The sequence below is a fragment of the Marmota monax genome, unplaced genomic scaffold, assembly GCF_021218885.2.
Source record: "Marmota monax isolate L192 unplaced genomic scaffold, Marmota_monax_Labrador192_F-V1.1 WCK01_AAM20220418_F8-fsc00069, whole genome shotgun sequence".
Taxonomy (NCBI): domain Eukaryota; kingdom Metazoa; phylum Chordata; class Mammalia; order Rodentia; family Sciuridae; genus Marmota; species Marmota monax.
Window position 1 is genome coordinate 5,418,676 of NW_026695243.1, and position 14,933 is coordinate 5,433,608.

Genomic DNA, 14,933 nt, shown 5'->3' on the forward strand with positions numbered 1-14,933 from the left:
AGTTTGAGTACTATTATTTCCATTTTCCAAGTAAGGAAATAGGTACAGAGAGGGTAAGACTTATCCTACATCACATAGTAGGCAGGAGGTGGAGCCTGAATTTCAACCAGATAAGTTACTTTCTAAATGAGCCATCTTCGGCTTCCACATATACAGAATGCAACATTTTCCTATCTTTCTGCGTTCAGAGTGTCTCTCAGTTGACTCATGAAGATATTGAGGGTCAACGTGGCACAATTGGAAAGCCTTGAATTTTGCACCCAAACAGACCTGACTCAGAAACCCATTTACATCATATATTAATGACATTGGGCAAGTTATTTAACTTTTAAGAAAAATAATGTACCTCGTCCTGAGCCTGGTACAGTGTGGGTGTTCAGTAATGATCATGAGCACAGTCTGTGTGTAGTCGGGAAAGGAAGCAAAGAGGAAGAGGATATCTTCATGCATCCACAAGTGTTTAAAGGAAAAGATTCCTGAGTTCAAAAAGAGGCATTCATACCTATGCTCCCTATAGCTTGGTGGCAACATCCCTAAGCAACAGCAGGACCTTTTTTGCTAGCTCTGGGCTCGCCAATGGGATAGGCCTTCCAGTCTAGGATTTGGTCTTTGTTGCTCCTGCTCCTGCAGCTCTGCTCTTTGAGATCTGTCTAATCCTGCTGTTCTCCCTCCTAAAGATAGGCATGGGCCTGGGCACTTCTGTTAATCAAACCCTATTTCTGGAAGAATTCTCAATCATGGTTTTCATACCAACTCTTAACATCTAAAATCTGTGCTTTACTTTCATATAGATAAATTCAACAATATTTGTTTCTTTTTCTTTTTCTTTTTTTTTTTTAGTGAGTGTGTGTGTGTGTGTTTTACGGTGAATTGAACCAGGACCCTCTACCACTGTGTTACATCACCAGAACATTTTTAAGTTTTTTATTTTGAGACAGGCCCTCTCTAAGTCACCCAGGCCAGCCTCAAATTTGTGATCCTTCTGCCTTAGCCTACTGCATTGCTGGGATTACAGGCATGCCCCACCATGCCCATCTCTTTATTTTTGATATTTCTTTTCATTGTAGGGGGAATTAAAAAGAAAACTAATTTTTTTATTGCCCATGGTAAAGCAGCAGGATATAAAAGAGAGTGGCCTGAGGTCTGAGCTCTGTCTCTGTCCCTTATTAACTGTGACCAGGAGCAATTCCAGTCAGTGCCCTCTTTATGTTATGAATTTTAAAGATGATGGGATAAAACAAAAGAATGATTCTGTTTTCATTACAAAAAAACACAGGAATGGAATGGAAAGGGTTATGATCACTGAGGTTTCATCTAATCTGTGAAATTCTGACAATGTTAAGTAAGATTGTTCTAAACCATCTGGGGCTCTCCCTTATCAATTTGGAATCTCAGGGCCATAAAATGTTGTCAGTTTTCAGGGCAACTGTGAATGATCTTCTAAGAATTAGAAATGAGATTGTCCTCTGAGAGTTAAACTAGGACATCAACACATAATGGATTAGAGCAGAGATTTGCTAAGTCACCTTAAAGAAACAGAATGGTTCTCAGACCAGGAAAACTTGATGGAATCTTAAGGAAAGCTCAATCAGAAGGGGGATTGACTAGCCATGAAAACCTAAGGAGGTTGGGTAAGCAAAACTTGGCATTGCTTATCTAATGCCATCCAGTACAAAGGAGCTAAATTAATAAGACGGTGGTCGAAAAGGTGACTGAGGTAGCCTGGCACCATGGTGCATGCCTGAAATCCTAGCAACTCAAGAGGCTGAGACAGGATAGCAGTTCAAAACTAGTCTCAGCAACTTAGAGAGACTCTGCCTCAAAATAATAGAAAGGGCTGGGGGTATAGTGGTAGAATCCCCAGTACAAGAAAGGAAAAAAAAAAAAAAGATGATGAGGTAATTCTGGTGACAAGTCTCTTCATATAGAGGTCCAGGCCAGATGCCTTAAAACATTCTTTTAATGTTTTCCCTGTTTTAATTCCAAACTTATCAAGCAAACTATTTATAGTTTAGCTTCTCAAACTATAAGTTTAAATCCACCTACAGGAAATGAATACACTAGTCATTGGATGTGAGCATCCTTTGGTAATTGTATTTCTTATTCAGAGTTAATAAACTGACCCCAGATTATAATAGGACTTTTCATATGGCCTGCCTACAGAGCTAGAACACTCTTGTTCTAGGACTTGGACATTTGCTACCTTCAATAATTCTAATTTTCTTGCAAACTACTAAGTGAGTGTCGTGGTTATATACAGTAGCCTTGGGAGCTTAGACCTACAACTGAGAGCTGGCAAATCAGATTTCTGAGCCTGATGGAGAGAGTCAGACATGGACCATGCAAGATCATTGAAGTAATGCCCTACTATGCAAGTCTTTGGGAAACATTCCAGCTGGCCTTTCCCAGGAGTCATTCAGTCATTGTCATTGCTCACGCCATTCCTTTTGGAACATAAAAGATGGGAGAGACTCCCCCCACTGTGTTATGCAAAGATTCCTCCCATGGCAAAGCCATGGTGGGGCATGCCTGTAATCCCAGATTAATAAGTCCACACTCTTTATGCCTCTGTAATTGGGATTCCAGTCTGCCTTCCCGTGTTATTTTCCACTCTTCCCCTGCACTCAGTCTGAATGCTGAAGTTGGCATCTCTGTTGTGTTGTCCATCTCTGCTTATTCCTCCCCTTAGTTCCACATGCTAAATCTCATCTTTGATTCAAGACTCAGACTAGTTACTCTCTCTTCCATAACTGCTTCCAGGATTGTTACTCCAACTCAGAAGTCCCATAGTTTATCTCTTGTTCACCTGCATTTCCTATCTTGTGATGGTGTATTGCCATAAAGTAGGATCTCCAGGAACTTCAGAAATAAAATTCCTTTATTTGCTCTGAGCTTCTCTTCTCTTACAGGAAAACCTTCTTAAGAAATCAGATTTATTCAGTCTTTCATTTATTTATTTGCCATTTAGCAAGTATCTACTGAGTGCCTCTATGTGCCAGGCAATGGAACACAATGGTGGAAAAGACTGACAGGGCTTTTTCCTTCATGCAGCTTCCAGTCTAGTAGAGAAGAGAGACACTGAAGAAAAAAAAAGAGTGAAATTCCAGCTTGGAGAAGTACTGTGTGCATAGTACTGTGAGGGTACAGGCCTTCCTGGGAAAGTCACATTTCAGTGCAAACCTGGTAGGGACAAGCCAAGAGAAGAGGTCCTTGAGAGTGTGGGGAAAGAATGGGTTGAATGCTTTCAATGGCCAGTGTGACTGAGCTGCCAAGCAGACTACTACTTCTAGCTCCAAGCAGACTGCTCCATTTATACTAACAGTCATCAAAGTATGATATGATTTGTTACATTTAAGCTTTCTTAAGTCATGATCACATCCCCACTAGCCAATACATTTTTCTTATTTGTTTCATGTTAACTTTCCTAATTTTGGTCTCAAAGGGTCACATTAATATGATGCTTTTTAATTAAAAAAGAAAACAAAACCCAGCTTCCACCACAGACCCTGACTGTAACAGTAACTCTGCTGTCCTGGGAAACCTGATTTCATCCCCACCACAATCATCACCAGAGAGGTTGCTCTACTCAAAGTGTAGTCTTCCACCCAGCTACTTAAGCATTGTCAAGGAGCATGTAAATTCTCATATCCCACCCCAGACCTACTGAATCAGACTCTCTGGGAGTGGAACTCAACAATCTTTTTTTAAAATAAGATTCCAAGGTGATTCTTAAGAGCATTAAAGATCAAAAATATTAAAGTGCATACATGCGTTCTACTGTCATGTGTAACTAATTAAAACAAAAAAAATTTTAAAATCACACTTTAGGAATTCTTATTGTCAATTTCATCTTCCATCTGTAAGATACAAAGTCTTTATTTTGTTAACTACTGTAGCCCCAGTGCTGTGATGCCCATCACATAACAGGTGCTTGGCATATGTTCATTGAGTGGATGGATAAATGGATTTTGTCTTCCCTGTTACACCAGAAGTTCTCTAAGAGCACAGTACTTGCCCAGTTCACATGGAGGTTCCTCCTGCACTTAGGACAATGACCTGCACATGACAGGTATTCAATAATTTTTGAAAATATGGGAAGAACTCTGCTTTTTCGGGTGCTAGTTGAATTTCTCTAGCCATTTGAGTCCTTTTCTATTCTTGGGCTAATATCTGCCTTCCCACTGGACCTAGTTCTGCCCTCTGAACCCATGAAAGACAACTCCACATCCTTTGCTCTATGGCAGCCCTTCTGATAATGAGGACGGTGACCAGGTTCCCTGCAGTCACTTACAAACAGCACACCTCTCCAGTGTGCACTCACATATTTTAAAAGACTTTAAAGTACTCTTAGCATACTTTAAAGGAGGACACACCCCTCACAGGTTTGTGGGGTGTTATGAACTCCTACAGAGAGCCAGCATGCAAGCAGGTTCTTTCTCCAAGTCAGGAAGCCAGACCGGAACTAACAGTGATAACAATAATTAATGCTTACTTCATTATTAATTATGATTTACAGGTTAATCCATATAACACCCCTGAGATATAGGTCAGAGTTTCCAGGCCCATAAATGGTGGAGGGAATGAAGCAGAATATGTATTTTGCATGCATGCTGTGGCCTGAGATCAGTAGTGTTAAGATCTTAGTGCACTGAGAGTCCATATCCAGGCTGATCCATCTACTACTGGCTTGCTCTTTGGTTGAGAGAATCACTTAGTGACCAACATATAACCAGGTCTGTGAAATGCTCAGATTCTAGGATGAGAGGTAAAGGGAGAGGAGTAATACAGAAGCCAGACCTTGAGGGCTTACTGAGAACTAAGCTCTGCATTAGGCTCTGTGTGCTGAAATATGTCAAAAATGTTTCCAAATACAACATCTCACACATAACAGGCCCAAAAGCTATCCACACAGGTTTGATATTAGTATTTGAAATAAAAAAGTGTTAGCTGGAGGCTCAGATATCATTTCCTATCCAGTTTTTATTGTAGTGGGATTTACTCTGAATCCTCTTAGAACTGATGCACTTGGGTCACAGAGTCTACTAAAATAAGTACATGTATTCAATTGCTTTGTCGTCACCGTATTGTAAATACACAAGACATTTTCAGTGATTCCTTTAGAAAAGCAAAGAAGCCTTTCAAAATCATTTATAAATTGAATAAATCCCTTCTTTACATTTTATTTTCAAGTGCAAGGCTTCTGTAAGCAATGATTCTTAACCTTTTGGGAGATTTTGAGTCCTGTGGGAATATGGTAGTAACAATATGGACTTTCCCCAGGAGAAAACATAGGTTCACACATGAACAATTGCATACAACTTCAGTGTCTGTGAAGTCAAAGCTAAGAACTTGTAACTTCTCACATACATTGCTGATGAGAGTGCAAATTTGGCAATATCTATCAATATTATAAATGCACACACCCTTTTACATAGTCCTTCCACTTTTAGGAAATTACTCTACAAATATATATATTTTACACAAGCAAAATGCCATTTGCACAAAGGTATGAACGGAGCATTATTTATTATAGAAAAAGATTGGAAACAAATTTAATGTCCACCAACAAGGAACTGGTTAAATAAATTTTAGTATGCCCATAAATTGAATGCAATGAATCATTCTTTTAAAAAAAAAAGAATGACAAAGTTATTTATGTACAGATATGATATAATCTTAAGATATATGGTATGATAAATGAAAAAAGTGACATATAGAGCCAGGCATGGTAGCACATACCTATAATCCCAGCAACTTGAGAAGCTGAGGCAGGAGGATCGCAAGTTCAATGCCAGCCTCAGCAACTTTGGGACACCTTCAGCAACTTGGTGAGACCCTGTCTCAAACAAAAAATACAAAGGACTGGGAATGCAGTTCAGTAGTAAAGTGATCCTGGGTTCAATTCCCAGTACCAAAAACAAACAAAAAATAAAAAGTGAGATATAAGAAATATAAATGGTGTGCTACCATTTATATATAAAAAGGGTCGGGGTGGGGAATAACATTTGTGCATAGTTAAAAAAAAATAAAATAAAACAGCCACCCTGTATCCACCTGCTAGGTCAAGAAAAAAAAATGGAATAGCTGCTATGGAAACAGATATAGCAGTTCCTCAAAAAGTTAAAAATCAGCCAGGCAGGATAGCACATGCCTGTAATTCTAGTGACTCTGAGGGTGAGGCAGGAGGATCAGAAATTTGAGGCTAGCCTCAGTAACTTAGGGAAATTCTAAGCAACTTAGTGAGATCCCATTTCGAAATTAAAAAAAAAAAAAAAAGGACTGGAGATGTGGCTCAATGGTAAAGCACCCCTGGGTTCAATCCCCAGTATTAAAAAAAATTAAAGATCAAATTTCTATATGGCCCAACAATTCTACTGCTTTGTCTCCACCCAAAGAATTGAAAGCAGGGCTTCAAAGAGATAGTTATACACTCAGATTCACAACAGCATGTTTACAATAGCCAAAAGGTTGAAGCAACCCAAATGTTCATTGACAAATGAATAGATAAACAAAATGTGATATATATAATGAAAAGTTATTCATCTATAAAAAGGAAGAAAATTCTTACACATGCTACAGTATGGATGAATCTTGAGGACAGAAAGTAAAGTGATGGTTCCCATGGGCTCAAGGGAGCAGAGAATTGGGAGTTATTAATGGATATAGAATTTCAGTTTTGTAAGATGAAAAGTTCTGAAGAACATTGTTGTTGCACAACAATGCGAATGTACTTAACACTACTGAATTTCACACTTAAAAATAATTAATATTATACTTTTATGGAATATACACACTTTTTAAAAAATAGAGGAATGAAAATAAATATGTAGTATACATATAAATACCCTTGGAAGGACACATAAGAAATTGGTAGCATTGGTTGCTTCCAGAGAGGAGCTAATGGATAGGAACAAGAGGGAAACTTTTTAAATTATAAACTATATTGCATTTGTAAATTTATATATAAAACATTTGTGCATAGTTAAAAAAAAATAAAATAAAACAGCCACCCTGTATCCACCTGCTAGGTCAAGAAAAAAAAATACTGTCTTTTCCCCAGAATTTCTCAGGGGGCCTTTCTTAATCATATTCTTTTTTTTTTAAGAGAGAGAGAGAGAAAGAATTTTTAATATTTATTTTTTAGTTTTTGGTTGACACAACATCTTTATTTTTTATTTGTATGTGGTGCTGAAGATTGAACCCAGCACCACGCGCATGCCAGGCAAGCACGCTACTGCTTGAGCCACATCCCCAGCCCTATTCTTTTTTTTTTTAACTTTTATTTTTTAGTTGTGGATGGACACAATACCTTTATTTTATTTTTACATGGTGCTGAGGATCAAACCCAGTGCCTCATGTATGCTAGGCAAGCACTCTACCTCTGAGCCACGACCCCAGCCCTTGATCATATTCTTAAAGGAAGGCTTTTCACGATATGCCCTTTCAAGTTCAAATTTCTTATAATGTGTTACCTAGTAAAAAATGCAAATCTGAAAGCTTCTGCATTCCATGTTATGAGATGGTGACTGAGATATGGTACAGAAAACATGGTACTCTAAAAATGCAGGCTACACATAAGAGCCTCAAGATTGAGCATCTTAAATTGGAAGCATATAAGCCTCATACTATCCAGCACATGCCACATGCACTACTATATACATAATTGTTAAAGCCCAGATGTGAAATTAAAGTGTCTAAGTTTGCATCCCAGTTTAACCATGTAATAATTGTGTAAAGTTAAGTGGTCTCCCTCCCTCTCCATTTTATTTTATTTTATTTGTGCTGTCAAAGAAAGCCAGGGCCCTTGTGCTTACTATACCATTCTACCAATAAGCCACATCTCCAGCCCTCAAGCAAGTCTTAAGCTTCACTTTCCTCATTTATTCAGTTATTCGACAATTTGAGTGTCTCTTTTATACTTACTGTGATGTTTCAAATACGGTTCTGGCCACTGGGGATATATCGGTAAAGAAAAGAAACAAAAATCCCTACCTTCATGGAGTTCACATTCCATTGCAGGGAGACAGTGAACAAATTAAATAAGTAAGAAAAAATATATAGTATGTCCAGTTGTGATAATGGTTGAGAAGACCAAAGCAGGGAATAATAAATAATCCTATTTAGTTTACTGCTCCCCACAACAAAGCAGGCTGTTGTGGGGAGCAGTAAACTAAATAGGGTTTCAGAGTAGGTCTTTCTGGGAAAGCAATGTTGAGACCTAAGAGAGAAGCAGATCCAAATCCTGTGCAGATGTGGTGGAGAGAGCATTCTAGGTGGAGGAAAGAATGAAGGTGAAGACTCTGGGGCAGGAGGAGGCTTGGCTTTCCTGAGGAAAAGCCGGGAGGCTAGAGTTGCTAGAGCCAGTAAAGGGAGGCTAAGAGAAGATGAGGTCAGAGAGGAAACTGGCCCCTGCTGAGAGGCTTTGTAGCCACTGAAAGGGCTTTGATTTCCACTGAGTTAGATGGGAAGTCCTGGAAGATTGCAAACTTGCATTTTAACAAAAGTTCTGGCTACCATGATGGGAACAGACTTGAAGGGAACACTGGCAGAAGGAAGTTTTCATCCAGGTGAGAAAGGAGGAGGTCTGAACCAGGGAAGTAGCTGTGGAGGACTTGCTGACCAGACTGGGGATGTATTATGAGCTGAGTCAAAGATGACTCCAGGCGTTTTGGCATCGGCATCTGTAAGGTTGGAGTTGCCATTATTTGGGATGAGGTTTGTTTGGGGCAAGGGGATGAGATGGGAATATTAGGAGCCAAGTTTAAGATATTTTAAACTTGAGATGGTGCATACCTGTAGTCCCAATTACTCAGAAGCTAAAGAAGGGAGGATTGGGCTGGGATTGTAGCTCAGTGGTGGAGTGTTTGCCTAGCACCTGTGAGTCTCTGGGTTCAATTGTCAGCATTACATAAAAATTAATAAATAAAATAAAGCTATGGTGTCCATTACAACAAAAAAAATATTTTTTTAAAAAGAAGGGAGTATTGCTTGAGGCCACAGGGTTGAGACCACACTGCAACATGAAAAACACCTCACAAAACAAACTTGAGGTGCCTATTGAACATCTAAACAGAGACATCGAGTGGACAGTTGGATGTTGGGCTATAACAATGTTCATTTGTAAACTTGGAATAATATAATCACATCTACATAATAATTATTATTTGGAGAGTAAACAAGATGATACATATAAGATGCCTACCTCACATTTTACCTATAATTTTTATTAAAATTTCAATCTTCTCATTACTATAAAGTCAGGAGTGTGGTTGCCTTTGGGATCAATAAATGTCTCTGGTATCAGTTCCCAGGAATGATTTGCAAAAGAAAACAAGGCCTCAAGTCATGCCAGTGTGTTTGGAAAAGGTTTCCAGCAAACAGAGTTTAAAAGTCTGAAGGCTTTATCCTGCATTCCACAGTCTTGGTTGGGAGATTATGTCGAGTTTCTTACATAATCAGTATGTTACTTCACTGACCCAGAATTTATTACAAGTTTTGGAGAGGATCTAACATGGAAAATGAGGCGGTTTATCAGGGGAAACTGAATTCCAGCAAGGCCTCTATGGGGAAGAGTTCCCAGCCCATCCTGTGGCCTTGGTGACAATGGAGGTTTAAATGAAATAAAGCATGAGAACTGGCTGCCCTGTCTAGACTTCAGTAGCTATAGATATTATCACAGGTCACAAGTTTATCTGGTTCCTTTTAAAAATGATTCACAAAAGCCATGACCTGTGTCTACCTGAAATAGCAAGCTTCTCAGAGGAACTCTCCTTGAAGAAGCACACCTTTCCAATCTTCTATTAATTTATTCAGAGATCTTTAGCTGTTATATGCTGGGAAAGTAGAAACAAAAGCTGGTGTGGTTTTATTACACACTTCTAAATCTTTGAAGCCATGAGAATCTAACATCAGAACTTTAACAATGGGATTTCTCATTATTTTTACATCTCTTTGAATTTTGACTATAAAATCTCCTGTTTGATGAATTTAGCAAGAGCAGCACAACACAGACACAAGTAGACATAGTAGCACCGGGACAGAGAGAAAACACACAGTAACTCAGAGAAGGGCTCCTCCCCTGAATCCTTGTTATCTTCCATCTTTTAAAAAAAACCCTCATGAACTGATTACTGTTAATGAGGAGGTCATTGCTCAATTAAACTTCATGAAGCACAGATTTCATTCCTTCTCCCTGACTCTTTTGTAAGTTTCTAATAATTTCTACATTCATTGTTCCTATGCTTCAAGTGGCTGCTCCAATGTGAAAAAAAATAACCCTTCCTCCCAGGAGTCAAGAGAGCAGGACACCTCAAGGACTAACCCCTAGAGGTCCCCCAGCCCAGGAGCATGTGTGAGGGGTTGAGGGCCCCCTCATATATATGCTTGCCTATAAACACCCCAATCCTGCCTTTTCCTGGTTAGGTACCCCAGAAACCTAGGAGGAGTAGAACTAAAAGATCCAAGAACTGATAACTCTGAGCTGGTAAAGTTTGTAACAAGAACTTAACTTTATTAACTTTAAATGCATTTTAGTTTTATATGTTTCCAGCCAAGCTGAAAGGGAAAAGGAAAGAGCTTGATTCAAACACAAGCATAGTAGTGAGAGTGGGAAAGGCTAGAAAGAGGGGTTTATACCTCAACAACTCTTTGGCTTTAAAATTTAGAACTCAGGCCCACCAGAAAAATGTAGGTTTTGGTTGTTGTTGTTGTTGTTGTTCATGGGCACATAAAATTTATCATCTGAACCAGAATATTTCAGAGGGTGAAACAAGGGAATATAAATGCCACCAGAGGAAGAAGCATAAACTGGGCCATGGAGTCAAATCTGACATCACCTTTATCACCAAAGAAATCCTTAGACTACCCAAATTTCCTCATCACTGAAGAGACCTGACTCAAAGGAAAGTTCCAGGGCTACCCATAGCATAAATGCCCTTTTCTGCTGGGATAAATAGGTCCTGGTGTTTGTGAATGTAAGAGCACGGTTCCTTCTTTCCCTCCCCCTTATCTCATCTAACAATCTCTCTAGCCATGTTAATTGCAAAGTCCTTTTGCAGATTCTGTCTACACAGCCTTGCTGCAGCCTTAGCCCCTACACCCTTGCTCCAGAAAGTTCATTCTGAGGTCTGAAGTTTATGTGACCTGTCTCCTGAATTCAGTTAGTGGGCAGTGAAATGAATATTTAAAATTTCACTGAGAGTGACAACAGAATTTAGAATTAGATTTATCTGCCTCTACAAGCCAAAACAGAGGTCCTAAGGAAATTTCCAGAGTCCTAATAGGTAGACAGCCCTCCTCATACTAGTCTGGGGCTCCTCTAGGACACAGAATAGGCATTGCCTAATTCTATGTTTACAGTGGCCAGTGCTCAGCACAGGACTGGTATAGAGTTCACAATGTATGCTGTAGAATAATCAGGCAGCTTCCTCACCTTCCTCAGCTCTGGGTTCCTGAGTACCTATGATTTTCCTCCTCGATTTCAGTTCAGTAAAGGCAATCCTGCCCAAGATCCTCAATCAGCTGTTGGACTAGGCTTCTGCCGCCCAGCCCTCATGGACTGTCCAGTGTTCAGTGTTTCCCAGTACTACGCTGAGCCAAAAACAACCTCCCACAGACTACAGGTTTGGGCACAGGCTGAGCCTGCTGGGTTCCATTTAGTTGAGGAACATTCAACAAAGTCCATTACCTCCCCAGCCTCAGGGAGACACAGAATGAATAAGAGTCATATATAACCTTGAAAATTTATGGCATGCTGATTAATACCAACAACTCTGCAGCTAAACTGCCTGGATCTGTATCACAGTTCTACAACGTATGACCTGATTCTCCTTGGGTGAAGATTTAACCTTTCTAAACCATATTTTCCACTGTAAACTGATACAGTTTGCTTCAGATGGTTGATGTGAAAATATTCAATAATTTGGGACCATACTTGGCACAAAGTAAATGCCCAGTAATGCTTCAGCTTCTCTTCCCAGAAACCTCAAGCTTAGCCCATTTCCTTTAATTTTCTCTGGTTCTAGCTGGTTCCCTCATCTCTTGGGAGGGTCTTGTTTCTGCTCCTGGCCCCCTTGGTGCTGGTCCTCCAAGAAGGACATATCCCTACACTTACATTTGACTGGTGGCTTGTCCCCTATGATTCAAATCCAAAATCTTCTAGAGTTACAGCTAGTGTCTACTTTCTCTGAATTCAAGTAAATCATTTTGTAACTATTTTTCTAAAGAGAAAAAACTTGGTCAGCCCAGATGAAGGGCCAGATTTGAAAGGAGTTGCCATGATCCAGGAGCCTGTGTTTCAGAGCAAACCTTGTACCTATATATTTCCAATTCTTTCAAAAACCAAGTTGGGGATCATTTTCACCCGCCTCTCGGGAATTCTTAATGAAGAGAAAGAATCTTCCCAGAATTTTTAACAATCATAATATTATTTTCTTCTCTACTGACTCTAAGTTCTCTACCAGGTGCTAAGATTTTTTAAGTAGTATTTATTGGTTGTGACATAATTATTCAATTAGGCAGATATACATTTCCTAGTGCTTCTCAAGGAATCTTTAACGTGATTTTCAAAGCCACTACCAACCAGCTAAGATGGGTAAACTTCAAAATAAACGGAACCTTTTTTAACTTGAGTTATGGCAATTTTAAATTCCAAATAATCTCAATTTATGAAGTAACCATTCAATGACATTGTGTTGCTGTCATACCTAACCCAGTCAAACTCAGGTGGTACTTTTTGCATCATCTCTAGTACTTAAATGGATACATTCAGTGCAAATTGAACGATGTAGACTCTCAGCTAATAAGCATAAAGAGTTTCCTCAGATGTGGTCATTTTATTAAGCGAAAATTAGCACTGCTCCACCACCCGCCTCCACTGACTCCAATCCTTAGAAATGCTTCCTTCTGAGAAATCTGAGTTAGATCCTTAAGATACTATGGTGAGCTATTGTTCCCCAGAGCTCTCTACTTCCAGGGTGACTTAAACAAATCTGTTCCAGCTTAGTTCCTTTTTGCTAAAAAACCTCTGCTGATCTGGAGCTAATGGCTCAGTTGCCACATGCTCCTAATACACACCTGCTTTCTTCCACTGGTGTCCACAATCTTCGCGGTGATCACAGAGCATCCATCCTGGAAGGAACTCGAGAGACCAGCCAATCCAAACCCTCATTTTACCAGCATCAATTCTGGAACCTATGAAGAGGTAGACACTTGGTCAAGGTCACAAAGCTCATTCATTTAGGAGCTGAGAATATAATTGCCAAACTGGAGTTTCATCACTCTGTGGTATCATTCTTCTTCCAACCAGTTCTTTGCTCTCTGCCCTAGTTGGCTTTTGTACACTTGACATACAGTCCACACCCTTCTGGGATGTGTCAGCAGCCTGCAGGGTTCACCTGGAGTGAACTAACTCAGCTCTGCTGGCCTGGGGCCCTTTTCCTATAGAGGAATGAGTGTCATGTGGTTCTCTCAGAAACATGAACAGCATATAGGGATGCATTTAATGTTCAAGTATATCCGTCACTGCATGTCTGCCAAGTCACTCATGCCAACAAGCAAGCAGAGCCTACAAGTTGTTTATAACCTCTGAAATTTTTAAGTTATTTTTCCCATACTTTCAGGTTTATTTTATTCTACAACAAAAGCTTTGGTACTGGCCCCCAAAATCAACTTATTTAACTATAAACTGAGCAGTTCCTATGCCAGCTTCAAGGATTATAACATGAGAAGACATGATTCTCTCCTTTTTCAGTGGAGGAAACAGACACATAGACAATGACAAGATACTAAGGTAAGTGCTTTGACACTTGGACATGAGTAGGCACAGGTCTCATAGACATACATCTAAGCCAGCACAGGAGAGCTAGTGGAGACATTTTTTAAAAGACCTTTTTCATTTAGAATGATATAAGATTTACAGCAAAATGCACAGAGAATGCCAAGAATCCCATGTACCCCATGCCCCAGATTTCCCTAGTATGAACATCTTATATTACACAGGTACAACTATTACAAGTAAGGAGCCAGCACTGACCCATTGCTGTTATTAAACTAGGTGAGAGGTTTTTGACATCCAAGATTATTTCTGGATGACATTAGGATTTAGACAGATGAAGCGATAGGAAAAGAAATTCTAATCACAAAGTATATGCAAAGATCCAAAACAAAGAATCTGGTGAGTTCGGGGAACAACCAGTAGTTCAGTACATGAGGATAGGGGTGGGAGATTGATCAGGAAAAGAGGATAGAAGAAGAGAGAAGAAGAGGTATCAGGTTGAGGAAGGGGGTAGAAAGGGATGATGTCACTGAGGGAGATGGAGATCAGATCAATAGAAAACTTTCTAAACTGGACCAAAGCATTTATACATTTTTCTGAGGGCAATGGAAAATAATTATTCTATACAGGATGCTGACATACAAAGATTATATTTAGAAATAACACTAAAACTGCAAGGTGGAAAGTATACCAGCAGGGATAAGATAGAAGAGGAAAGACAATTGGAGGATGGCCAGAGCAAAAGTAATGGAAGAGGGGACAGAAAGAATATGATATACTTAAAAAGACAGAATTGGCAAAACTTAGAGGTTACTTAGATATGGGTCTTCAAGTTGACTTCCAGATTTCTGGTTTAGCAACTGGAGGGAATAGATAGTGGTGCCAGTTATTAGGCTACAGGGCACAGGAGTGAAGGTTGATTAGGAGGGTGCTATGGTTGGATTCCTAATGCAGCAGTGTTGATACGTGCCTAAGGGGAGGTGTTCAGGTCATGATGCCTCTGACCTCATGAACGGAGTCATGCCATTATAAGAAGAGTTTTCAGGAGTGGGATTTTTCTCTCTTGCCTCCCAAGTTCCATGGAGATTCAGCAAGAAGGTCCTGACCAGACCATACGCTGGTGCCTTGATCTTGGACTTTCCAAAACTGTGAGAAAATA

At 39.6% G+C, this 14,933-nt stretch overlaps 1 protein-coding gene across 3 annotated transcripts in view; it reads right to left on the reverse strand.

Moving 5' to 3' along the window:
- Frmpd1 (FERM and PDZ domain containing 1) overlaps nucleotides 1-13,291 on the reverse strand; it is a 171,150-nt gene extending 157,859 nt beyond the window's left edge. For 2 of the 3 annotated variants that reach the window (XM_058578055.1, XM_058578052.1), the window contains exon 1: nucleotides 13,075-13,291. The gene's annotated coding sequence lies outside the window, so the exon portion shown is untranslated. Of the gene's footprint in view, nucleotides 1-5,739; nucleotides 5,864-13,074 lie in introns of those variants that run through there. The other variant, XM_058578054.1, reaches the window with a different exon arrangement.
- Between the last annotated feature and the right edge of the window lie 1,642 nt (nucleotides 13,292-14,933).